General features: G+C 34.3%; 1 protein-coding gene across 2 annotated transcripts in view; it reads left to right on the plus strand.

The window, feature by feature from the left end:
* The window catches only part of FRYL (FRY like transcription coactivator), a 240,389-nt gene that overhangs the window by 45,692 nt on the left and 181,835 nt on the right, over window positions 1-12,862 (plus strand). For both annotated transcript variants that reach the window (XM_033105538.1, XM_033105539.1), the window contains exon 3: window positions 11,527-11,658. The gene's annotated coding sequence lies outside the window, so the exon portion shown is untranslated. The remainder of the gene's footprint in view (window positions 1-11,526; window positions 11,659-12,862) is intronic.

The raw sequence follows: 12,862 nt of genomic DNA on the forward strand, positions 1-12,862 counted from the left end.
AGGGCATCATTTTTAGGGTGCAGTGAACCCTCTATATTTATAATTCGTTTAGACTGACTTAGCCACTGTGAAGAATAAAGCCTGTTAGTGGGATGGGGTGTGGCTTTTTGACTTTTGTGTGTAAGTCCTTTCAGAGTTACTGTATGTCCTGGAATGTGAAGGATTAAGCCTTGTGGCATGTTCTATATGGCCATCTATAGTGACCAAACTGATTTGGAATGTTGTTTTGTTACTAACTTCAAAATGTGTTATTTCCTGTACAGAGGGTGTTGGTTTGAATAAATTGCTTCTTAGCCTTTATAAATCTACAGTGAGAGGAACACTCAATCAATGTAAAACTTAGTCGCCACAATACTTTTCTTCTGTAAACATGGGAAGGAGGCAATCCTAAGATAACCATTTTGGGGATAAAGCCAGGCACTGTTGTGTAACTAAGGGGGTATGTGATGGCACCCAACTTTGGATCCTGTCACATCGGGAAGTTATGGCTCGGAGGACTACTGTGAAATAGTTATGTTTATTAAACCTTAATATATTACTTAAACACTTCTTTCAACAGCTATCCAGCTCCACAAAGAGAGGCAAAATGTTTTAGTTTGTTGCCCCAGTTTCTCTTCTGGCAACGGAGGCATTGGGTACCACTTCCTCGGTGAAATCTTTCCTGTCCCCTCCTCCCCTTACATTTGTGACTGACCTCCTTTTTCCTCATTGTAGCTTGAACGTAACTTCTCCCAGAGCACCTAAAACGTGACATCACACATGTCTCTTCCAGCCGGTCTGTAAGCACTTGGATGGTGGCAGTTGTGTCTGTGTAAGTGTCAGTTTAGTGCAGATTATGCGAGCTCAGGGTTGACTTTCAGTCCGTGTTACTGCACGTCTCCCTGTGGTTTGTAGAAACTCCTCAGCAGTAACCGCCCCCAATGACATCTGACATTATCTCTAACGATTCTTTAATGAGAAGCCCCTAGAGAGGCCAATCCCATCCTGTCTCCTGTACCACCCCATCGTTCCCATTCTTACGTCTTTCCTCTGCCAATGCGATTCCCTATTTCCTTTATTTCTTTCAAAGAACAGTTGACGCCCTTCTCCATGAAACTTTTTAAAGGTATGTTTAATTTTAGTTAGTAGGAATTAAAATTTAGAAATCCAAGAAAAGGAGAGAAATGTTAACCAGAACTGGAAATTTGGAATTGGATCATTAACATACAGTATTCTTTTAAGTAACCGAAACATTTGTAAACATTTTCCTCATTTAAAAAATCGGAAATTATATTGATTTTGGTAAAATCTAGATTTCCCCCCCAAATAATTGTATTCAAAACCTCAAAGTAATGGAAATTTTTAGGTAAACTTATGGAAAGAAAGTGAGAATTGTTATAATTTTCAGATTGTCATGAGAAAAGTGTCTTTTAATGCATGATATGGCATTTTATAATTTTATATAAAGGTATAAGGATTGATCTTATTGTCCTTATTTATAAACGGTTTTATTGTGACTTAAAATTGGAAGTCTTTTACCCTGTTTCTCTGAAAATAAGACCTAGCTGGACAATCAGCTCTAATGCGTCTTTTGGAGCAAAAATCAATATAAGACCCGGTATTTATTATATTATATTTATTATATTATATTTATTATATTATATTATATTACATGCCTGGTCTTATAGAAAAATAAGACCGGGTCTTATATTAATTTTTGCTCTAAAAGACGCATTAGAGCTGATTGTTCGGCTAGGTCTTATTTTCAGGAAACACGGTATGTAGACTCCTTTTTCTTACCTTCCCCCTACCTCAGTTAAACCATAATAGTTTACTGAACGTTAATATAAATAGGAAAAACCGTTTATGTCATTAAAAGATTTTTCTTTTGGGGAAAACTACTCTTTCTAAGATAAAAGCAGAGGAGGTCTTTTGGGCCAAGAACTGGTGGACTTTAGAGTACTATAAATCATGGTTGAGTTATGAAAGTTTCATATTGTCCAGTCCTCCACAGTTATTTTTCTTTTATACTGGGCCTATGTTTTGCTTATTTCCTTTCTCATTGATAATAATATCATTAAGCAGGCAGAGAAAAAAAGGTATCGAAACTAAGTTAGTAGTTTAATTTGGTTCTGAGTTTTTGATTAATTTTACAGTGAATTGTTTTTATACCTTTTACAGACAAATTAATAAGAATTGTATTTGTTCTGTGATATATATATATTACACATGCACATACATATATAGATACACACTATATATATTTTAACATTTTTATACTTATGAGTTTTTAAATAATATACAATAGCATTGTTTTTGCATTTACTAGTGTATGGAAAACATTTAAATGACAAACTTTTACATTTGTGCTTAGTTTGCATAGTATTAATTGAGCTTAATCTTTAGTGCTTTAGTGTTTTTATGAAAGCCAGTTTGCTAGGTACTGTGGGAGATGTCATTACATCTTTTCTTATCCTTCAGGGACTCATAAATCCTAGAGCAGCAACACAGAATTTTAGAACAGGAAGAAATTTAAGACATTATCTTCTCTTAGGGGTGTGTGTGTGTGTGTGTATGTGTGTGTGTGTTTCTAAGAAGTGGTCCTTTGATTGCTACCCACTTCAGTGCCTCCTGTGCCCCGCTCCCTATGCTCCCAGGTATGTAATACTGTCATTTTCTGTGCAGGGGAGAGAGGAATTCAAGCAGGCAGATGATTAGGTGGCATGAAAGTGTAGCTTTCAGGTACTGTCTTCCATATTCTTTGTTTGGTAAGCAGGAGGAGATGCAAACTTGTTTTTTTTCTCCAGGCCAATTTTTCAGTCCAGGGATTTAAAATTGTGAAGTCAAGAAATTATCTTAGTGGGTACTGAGTAGAACATAAAACTTTGTTGAAAAAAAAGCAGTTTGGAGATTGTCAAAGTGTATTGCAGATTATTTCCAATCAATCATGTGGCTGCATATATATAGTGGGTTGTTACATAAAATGTATTATAAGTACATTTATATAAAATGTTTTCTGTTTTTTGTTTTTTTAACTGCAGTGAATTGTTTGGAAAACATGTCTCTAATATGCCCATTTTCACCCTTGTTTTCACCTGGGGAGCAGCCATTGATTACCTTCTCTCTACATATGTTACTTACTCTTTCTGCTAAGGTCTCTTGTTATCATGCCCTGACTCCAAGTGACGTGTTTTCTACACAGGGAGAAATATACAAGGTGATATTTTCCCACAATCCATCTTAATAAAAGATGCACAGCAAGGTAGTTTTTTCATTTCACTGGTCTTGCTTGCATGCCTCTGGGTACAAATAAACACTTTGATGGATCTAACTGTTAATCTGTAAGTATTGTTTACGATGTGCCTAACTTGGTACCAAGATGTGATTTAAGCACCAAGAGAATTTGGATTATTTAATACTAGTACATAATAAAACTACTTATCAAATATTCATGTGGGCCCATACAGAGGCATAATTGTATTCTTGTAGTACACAATATAAATACTAATATTGTTTTGGAGACTCAGCATGGTATGCTGAAACCATGGTTTGGAAAAAGGCATTGTAGTATGTTGTTTTTATCTGTGGGAATTACTGGCAAGTGTAATTGAGAGATTCTAAATTCTGTAGTTGTTTACTTCGCTTTTGAATTTGGCTTACATAGTTTGGTCTTATTTTTTTTAACATAATCATTGAATTATTGTTCTGTAAGACCTATGGTAGAAACTGAAACGTGACTGTTTTATCTATTTTAATAATTATATCTTCTTTTAAAGATTAAAACAACCCGATTTCCTCCACCAAAGATAGTTTAAAAAGTATTTAAACAGAATAGTGGAGTGAATGTTCATGTGCCCATTCCTTAGCTTCAGCATTTATCAGCTCGTTGTTACCTTTTCCTGTCCCTTTCCCCAATTCACAATTATTTTGGTGTAATTCCTCTGTCATAAGACATCATCTGTACATATTTCAGGATATATTTCTGAAAGACAAGGACTTCCATTTCTAGACACATAAAGTAGAATCTTAAGAACTGTTTTGAGGACTGTACTGATGTTATGAATATTGGAATCGTTTTGGGGATGTTAAAATGATATAAAGGAAAAGTGAGATCCTTTAAATGGAACTAATGGAAAAGGAGAAATACCTGATAAGCACTTGTACCAAAAAAAAAAAAAACAAAAGGTTACAGTGAAAAAGTCAATTAATAACTTTTAAGTGACTGTGGAGAAAAGGGAGCAAACTGGCTTTTTGTTTTGTTTTTATTGGGGAATCGTGGGGAATAATGTGTTTCTCCAGGGCCCATCAGCTCTAAGTCGTTGTCCTTCAGCCTAGTTGTGGAGGGCGCAGCTCAGCTCCAAGTCCAGTCACCGTTTTCAACCTTTAGTTGCAGGGGGCGCAGCCCACCATCCCATGGGGGAATTGAACCGGCAACCGTATTGTTGAGGGCTCGCGTTCTAACCAACTGAGCCATCTGGCTACTCCTCTGGCAGCTTGTTGTCTTCAATCTAGTTGTGGAGGGTGCAGCTCACTGGCTCATGTGGGAATCGAACCGGTGACCTTGCTGCTCAGAGCTCGCGCTCTAACCAACTGAGCCATCCGGCGGCCCCGAAAGTGGCATTTTTGAACACCTAGTATTCATTCCATGCAGGTCAGTAGGGGAGTACAGCCAAGTATATTTTATACCACTTGAGATAGAAATTCTGTTTCTAGACTTTTTCTTCAGGGGAAAAAATGAGAGCTGTGTACAAAGACTGTCAATCAAGATACTCACTGCCCTATTTATTGCAGTGAAGCATTGAACCTAATGTTCAATAATGGTAGAATGAGTAAATACACAAAATATACTTATAAAACATTGTAGTATTTTGTAACCACTAGAAATGATATAATATACCAATTTTATAGAACATTTAATGCATTTTAAAATACCTGAAAGAAATTAACCCAGATATTAACATGAGTAATTGTGGCTATCTCTAGATTTTGAATTATGAATGCTGTTTATTTTTTGGTTCTTTTTTTTTCTTTGAAGTGTTGCAAATTTGTCTATCAGTGTATGTGTCGTAAGTTAATAATACTAAACATTTATTGAGCACTTACTACTTGTCAAGCACTATTTAAGCATGCTTCATTTCATCTTTTACGCTTAATTCTCATAATAACCCCGAGAGGTTTTGTAATCCTTATTTTATAGATGAGGAAATGGAGGCATAGAGAGATTGAATACTTTGACAATTTGAGTCTCTCCTTTTAAGTTTATTTTTGCTTCTAAATGTAGTTTTACCTCTGAGGTACTACAAATATTATTTTGTTTTTCTACTTCCTAAAATATATGGTGAATATTGTGACATATTAGTAAAAATATTTTTTCATTGATGGATAACATTTCATCTTCTGAACATATCGTGATTTTTTAAAAACTGGTCCTTTGTTTTTGTTCTGTGCCTCCCTTGCAGTGTTGTGCTCATAGGAATAATGGTACAATGAACATCTTTGTAAATAAATCAGTGTGTGCATTCCTGGTTATCTCCCTAGAAAAAGCTCATAGAAGTGGGATTATTGGGTCAAAGAACATAAACATTTTAAAGACTTGATACAAGTTGTGAGATGGCAGGTGACAAATGATCATTCCTCCTTAAATTTAGAGTTGTTTTGGGGCTCTAAATTCAGGAGAAATAGGTCATCTAAACATCACTGGGAATTTGTGCTTTCATAGTTGCTCTTATAAAAATCAAGCTTTTCTAAAAGCCTTGCTGGAGACAGTAAACAGAGAAAAAGAGAGGAGATACATACTTTGAAGATTAAATTGTGGCTTTACTTGCTCAGTGACCTTGAGCAGCTACTTCTTCATTTTTCTAATTAACTTAAAATTTGAATTAGCTCAGAATCTTTTTATTGCAAATTGTTTTATGAAAACATATGAAGTATACCTATCAGATATGCATGAATTTTCTTTGATGTTTGGTTTTATAATCTCAGGGTCGTAATTAGGTAGAGCAATTTCCATTGCATAATTTAAAAGTTACAGATATAAAAGGTATCACACTTTAAAAAATTTTTAAATTATAGTTGACATACAGTATTATATTAGTTTCAAGTGTACAACATAGTGATTAGACATTTATATAACTTACAAAGTGATCACTCTGGTAAATCTTGTGCCCATCTGACACCATACATACTTACTACAATATTATTGACTACATTCCCTATGCGATATTGTACATGCCATGACTGTTTTGTAACTACCAATTTGTACATCTTAATCCCTTCCCCGGTTCACCCATCACCCCAGCCTTCCTCCCATTGGGCAACCATCAAAATGTTCTGTGTATCTTTGAGGTTATTTCTGTGTTTTTTTTTGTTCATTTATTATTATTTTTTTAATTCCACATGTAAGTGAAATCATATGGTATTTGTCTTTCTCTGTCTAACTTATTTCACTTAACGTAATACCCTGTAGGTCTGTCCATATTGTTGCAAATGGCAAGATTTCATTCTTGTTTTTAATGCTTGAGTAATGTTTCATTATATATATGTACCACATCATCTTTATCCATTCATCTATGGATGGACACTTAGGTTGGTTCCATATTTTGGCTATTGTAAATAATGCTGCAATGAACATAAAAGGTGTAACACATTGATTAGAGACTGGGATGGCCCTAGAAAGTGTTTTAATGTTGCATTTAAAACATTTTTTTTTTCTAAGGGTAACTGTCATTTTGTAACAAGCAAGAACAGAAAATTTTTGGTTAATTAATCGACGGTTTCTGTTAAGTGATTAGATTTTGTTGTGGTTTCTCTTGAGCATATTTTTTTCCCCCAGAAGGTCTTTAGGTGACTTCTACAAAGACTTTTTAACTGAAGATTTGGGCAGAGAGAGGAGGGTTTTAAATTAAGGAGGTCCAGAGAATAATTAATGAAATCAGAAAATTTCCCCTATGAAGCTGTCGAAGAGGTTAGGATCAGGTTTTCTGGGAAGACCAAGATTGATAAAGGGTAATTTGACAGTTAAGAAATTTGTGAGAGGTACACATGGAATAAATAGAAAACACTTTATTGAAATTTGATGGCCATATGTGTTTCAATGGAAAAAATACTACTTTTTACTATGAGTAGTAAAACTATGAAGCTACTATAAACGGTAGAGATGGAAAATAAACAGAAGGAGGACTTGATGGGCTCTTAATCCATAATTAATAGTTGGATTAGAAAGGTTCAAACCTTGCAAAATTAGGTGTATGTACATTTGGAAGGAGAAGCCTCTAGCGCTTTTTTCAAATTTTTAAAGAAATGACAAGAAGCTCAAGCTTCTTCTAGAACAGGATGCAGGCTCCCCAGGGTAGGGATTTCTGTCTGGTTTGTTCACTCCTCTGTCCCTGGTTCCTAGCACATAGTTCTGCTCAATATATATTTGTTGAATGTTCGATTTCTGTAAATCTGTGTGTGGCATAGTTAATAGTATTGAATTTTTAGAAGTTAGCAATGGGAGTACATTCCAGATTAAGTGAGATTGATGTCTTATAGGTCAGCTGCTACATTTGTCCAAAATTTTTCTCTTGGTGTTTGTTTATATGAACAGGTAGAACATTTATATGATAAATTTGTGGTTGAATTCCTTTATTTTTTCTTGTCATCATGAAAATGTAATAGGAAAATTATTTTAAACCATACATAGTTGTTCATCAGTACATTTGAAAATGTACTCTGACGCTGTTTTCATTTGATTTAATGAATGAAATCTTTATGGAAAACTTCCTCTTAAATTTGTTAATGAAAAATTTTGCCAGTTGTTTTCATTAGATGACATGGTACGACGGTAACTGTTATTCTGGCTAAAAAAATGTAAAGTCAACAAAATGTTGACAAATTTACCATCAGAGAACATTGCTTTATCAGCAGGAGAATTAGGTTTTTGTAGTGAAGCCCAGTTATTCTAGCCCAGTACCATTATACAGCATTTTCAGCAGGTGATATAGTGTAAGCTGTGATTACATTAGCCAGCATAATGAGTTTCTGTATTCTTTAAAATTGAAATTTGGGAGAAGGTGAAAAAGAACAACAGACAGAAAGTTAAAATGCAAGTCCATTTTAAAAATTGTAAAACTATAACATTTCTAAAATAAGAGAAAAAGTGAATTTCTAAAAATTGAAGTGTGATAGAACCAGCATTGATTTTGAGTCATCAATTTTGTTTTCTATTAAAGGGATGACTGTAAGTTCTTCATATTAATGATTTTTACCACTCAGACAGAAAGGATATTCAAGTAATTGTGTGCTACCTGTAGTTCATTATTTGTGAGCAAATTTTTTTATATTTTATATAATATTTGGAAGATTACAAAAATTACTACATTTTGTTTCCCATAATTATTTTGCTATTATGAATAGAAGCTATGATGATTCTAAATTTATTTAAAACCATTGCATCCTTAGTCTAATTTGTTTAAAACCATTGCAGCCATCATTTTGTCCTCTTGCATCATTTTAAGAGACCTTGCAAGATACCCAGAATAATTTTAATAGGACGGAAATTTGCCCCATAAATTCCATATCTTGTCGCGTGGTTTCTTTCTTTAGTTGAAATATGAATTTCTAGGTCACCACACATTTTAGGGTTCAAGTATAAGTATAAAATACATTGTAAATTAAATTTAGAGTTTTGAGCTTTAGATTGATTTATAGTTGGGATCTTTGATGTAATTTAACCTAATCTTTTCCCCGGGGTCGGGGCTAACCCTTTCTATAGCATTTCGAACAATTTTTGCCTAAAAACTCAGTGAGCAGGGACTTCATTTCTTTATGAAACAGTCTTTTCATTAATTATGCAATAATTAAGTTGTTATTCTTTTTGTTGAAGTCAAATCTCCCTTGTGCCAGGTACCATACTTTCCTTGTCCTCCTTTTCAAATTATGAACATCACCAAGATTCATTTTTGCTTTATTTGCTTGAGATTATTATTTTCTGTGTCAATGTATTATCAGAGCCATATGCATCAAGTATCTTATTATAATGAAGATACATTCAATTTGTGGCATTTCTGTTCTTTTATTTTTCTAGTAATTCTGTTCAGAAAGGAAATGAGGTTAATGTGTTATCTGAACACCCGTTCAACTTTCTCTTTTACTTTCTGGATGGAAGTGAAGCATAGCTGTCTTTGGAGGACCTCATTTGACCTGAGATCTTCCCAAGTGCCTGAGCCACTGTTCTCTTTCTTTATTGCACATGGAAGCTTCTAGATCATTATTCTTATTTCAGGTTTAAAGCCTTGTCCCCTCTAAGCTTGTGCTATTTGGCTATTTACAGACTTCAGTGTCGTCAAATACCAACTGACCTCACACCACTCTTGTTCATATGACATTTTTTCTTTTAAAAATAAGAAGCAACAGCATTGGTTATGTATATACCATGACCACATTTACCTAACCTCTCTACCGTGACCATCTCAAAAGTAGTAGTATAAAATTAGTAATAAAACTGATTCTTCCTGTAGATAGAATATTCTCCAAATTAATCAAGTGGAATGAAAATAAAAGTGGGTTCCATGTTAAATAATATATATTGAGACAAGATGAAAAGCTGTTAACATGCAACCCCCAACCCCCGAACCAAGACAAAAACCATCCCTGCTAAAGATGATTGTAACCTATAAAGAAAGTCAGAGAAGTGTAAATCAAATTTTTTCCAGGATAACCAAAGACATATGTTTATTTTATCAAAAATGGAAGTTGAAAATAAAAAGGTTGTGCATCTTCTACTAAAGAGGTATTGAAAATTCTAGACAAACATTGGGAAGTCTTAAAATGATACAGTGCTCTGACTGTGTGGTTACAAGAAAAGAAAACACATAAAATCATGGCATTAGTTTTTGCTATATCTGAACAGAAATTTATTCAGAAGTGAAGCAAAACAAAAGACCTAGACATCGCGGTACAAATCAATCCTAGATGAACATGTTGCAGTGTCCTAAAAGTGCTTCATACTCCAGTAGTAACTGGTTTTGTAATTTGCCCTAGAAGATAAAGTGAAAAGTAGTTTAAATTTCATTAAGTATAGACCAGTGCATGACCGTACTCGACAGAAATAATATGCTATTTGTCACATAAACTTTATTTCCTTTGAGGGAGAAATGAGTCCATGAACCAACAACAAAAATAAAGTATCCAGAATTATGACAGAATTCTAGATATGTTGTTAGTAGATTCAGAAATATATGGTGTGCCAATAAAAATTCCAGTAGGTCTGAATGATATTAAAAACAAGTGCATATGAATTAGTATTTTATTCATATATACCAGTTCTTTGTTTTCAAAGATTTGATTTTAGTCACGATTTAGTTGATTGTGCCTGTGAGTAAATGGAAGATCATATTTTGAAACTTGGCTAAAGGAATTTCAAATTAAGAAGTTTAAGTCCAAAGTTAATATTTTAGAGAGTAGTCAGTTTTTTCTGTTGGATTGAGGATTCAATTCATTAAGTAGCAAAAGAATTAAGACACCAGCTATGATTTAAAAGGAAGTTAATTTGAGTTCAATGCTAGATTTAAAATGCGGCCTATGTAGCTATTGAAAAATGCCAACATCTTTAATGGTAATAAAAGTATGGGATGTGCTTTTATTACATGTGTGAGACCTTATGTATGGTCAAACTCCCTGTGCTCATTGGTTTCATTCTGAGTAACCATCCAGTTGTTACAGATATGGTACAGTTGTTCACAGTCCATGACCCTCTCACAGATATTGTAATTGGACTTTGAAAAATATGTATCCCAAACATTATCTGTAGGTGGGATAAATATTAGGCCTAGTGGCCATATGAACGATTTTTCAAATCTGTTTATTTTAGTAAATAACATAAACATGTCTTCAATGTATTATTGAATAATTAAGTTATTGATGTATTGATTCAATCATTGGCTAATGAAAGCATTACTTGTCAATGCAAAGAAAACAAAGGAAGAGGAAACTTGTAGATTAGAAAGGCTTTAAAAGACTTAGTAACAATTGCCTATATGAATTTTGTTTAGATCTGGATTTAGAACAAACTGTTTAAAAAAACACATGATATAGTTGGGGAAATTTGAGCACTGATTGGTAGTTGATGTTATAAAGAATTTATTAATTTATAGTAGACATTACAATGATATTGGCTTATGTTTAAAAAGCAAATCTTTGTCTTAGAGAGATGCATACAGAATTATCTACAAATGAAGTATAAGGTATAAGGTCAGGAATTTGCTTCAGAATAATCCAGAGTGGTGAGATAGGAGTTGGGAGTAGGTATATGTATAAACGAAACATGATTTGCTATGAGTTAATAATGGTGGATTCATGATACTACTCTCAATTTTGCATTATTTAAAAATTTTTCACAATAAAAATTCAGGAGAAATGTAATGCAACATTATAGAAAGAGGATAACTACAGCAGTAGGTGATACTGCTATGTAATATTCAGAAGACTGATGGATATGAGTAGCACACAAATGTGCTTATTGTAAACATATCTAACATGTGAATTTTGTATTTTGTTTTTCATCAGAGACGAAGCCATTTATTTGAATCTTGGATGATTAATACCTAAATGCTTAATTCACAAAACTGCTCAAGAGTCCCACAGTCAGGAGTAGATGATCCAAGTTACCTCCAAGAAATTACTGTCTTGAGTTCTACGGTAAGATTATAACAAAATTATTTTAAAGGTTAAATAGTGACTGTGAGGTCTTATAAAGGTTTTTGGATCTTTTATTGAGCCACTAGTTTCTATTATAATTTCTTAATTCTGAAACTATTATACCAGGAGTTCAAAGTTGTGATAATCAACCAAAAATCATAGAAATATCATCATGCAAACAGGCTTTATGGCATTTCCTCTTCGGAGATTCAATTAGTAATGCATACAGTTTTGTCACAGGAACGTCATGCTTTCTCCTTGCTGTATTCTCAGGGTGGGTCCTGTGGAAGCTGATGCCGAAAAGGAATCTTCTGCCAGGGTGTTTTTTGGGGATCACCGTCTAATAAGAGAGGTGGTGTAGAAGCAGGTTGGGCAGAGGAAATTGAACTGCAGTGCAGGCTCAGCAAAGCCTTAGCCAACCCTTCAGGGAATCTGGTAGTTGTGAGAGTTTCTTTCCCTTCATAAATAGTAAGCTTCTGTGGGTAGAGCCATATCTTCAATGCCTGTGCATCTTTCATGGGCCTGTATCGTAGTTGCTCAGCAAATATTTATTTACTGAAGGAAATCTGAGAAAAATCTTGTGGTCTCTTCAATAACACCTAATAACATCCTTGCCCTTCGTTTCCCCAGTTGAAAGTGCAGTCAGAACGGTGGGGTTGATAGTGACACAGGTGGTGGCTTGTACATCACGAACGGACACGAAGGTAACTTGCCCTGTACAAGCAGTATGTGCTGTGTACCATTATGTTGCTGGGCTCCACAGATAAGGAAGACCTGCAAAGGAATCTGAGGAAAACTAAAAACATAAGTTTTAAAGAACATGAGATCATATCCATAAAGAGGAAAAAAAAACCCAACAAAGCCTGGAAGACACAGTGATAATTTCTAAGCTGTCGAGGCATATGGATTATGGTTCTAACCGGTGGTTTCTTCTGTGTGTGGGGTATAGTCTGCTCAGATGTGAATTTACAGCTTTTCATGTTCAAGGGTTTAGAGAGAGAATCTACTTCTTAGAAGCATTTTTTAAAAAAGTTAAGCTATTTTCCTAGTCAGTACATTCCTGCTTTAAGGAAAGAAATATTAGTCCTGTACTTGACTTCCTTGTTTCTTCCCTGCTTTTCACCGTAGGATTCCTTGAGACAGGATTTGCATTAATAAATCCTCTAAATTTCCCCTGAGCCTTAATACTATATAAACGTGTTAC

This window comes from Rhinolophus ferrumequinum, chromosome 5 (assembly GCF_004115265.2).
Source record: "Rhinolophus ferrumequinum isolate MPI-CBG mRhiFer1 chromosome 5, mRhiFer1_v1.p, whole genome shotgun sequence".
In the NCBI taxonomy this organism is placed as follows: domain Eukaryota; kingdom Metazoa; phylum Chordata; class Mammalia; order Chiroptera; family Rhinolophidae; genus Rhinolophus; species Rhinolophus ferrumequinum.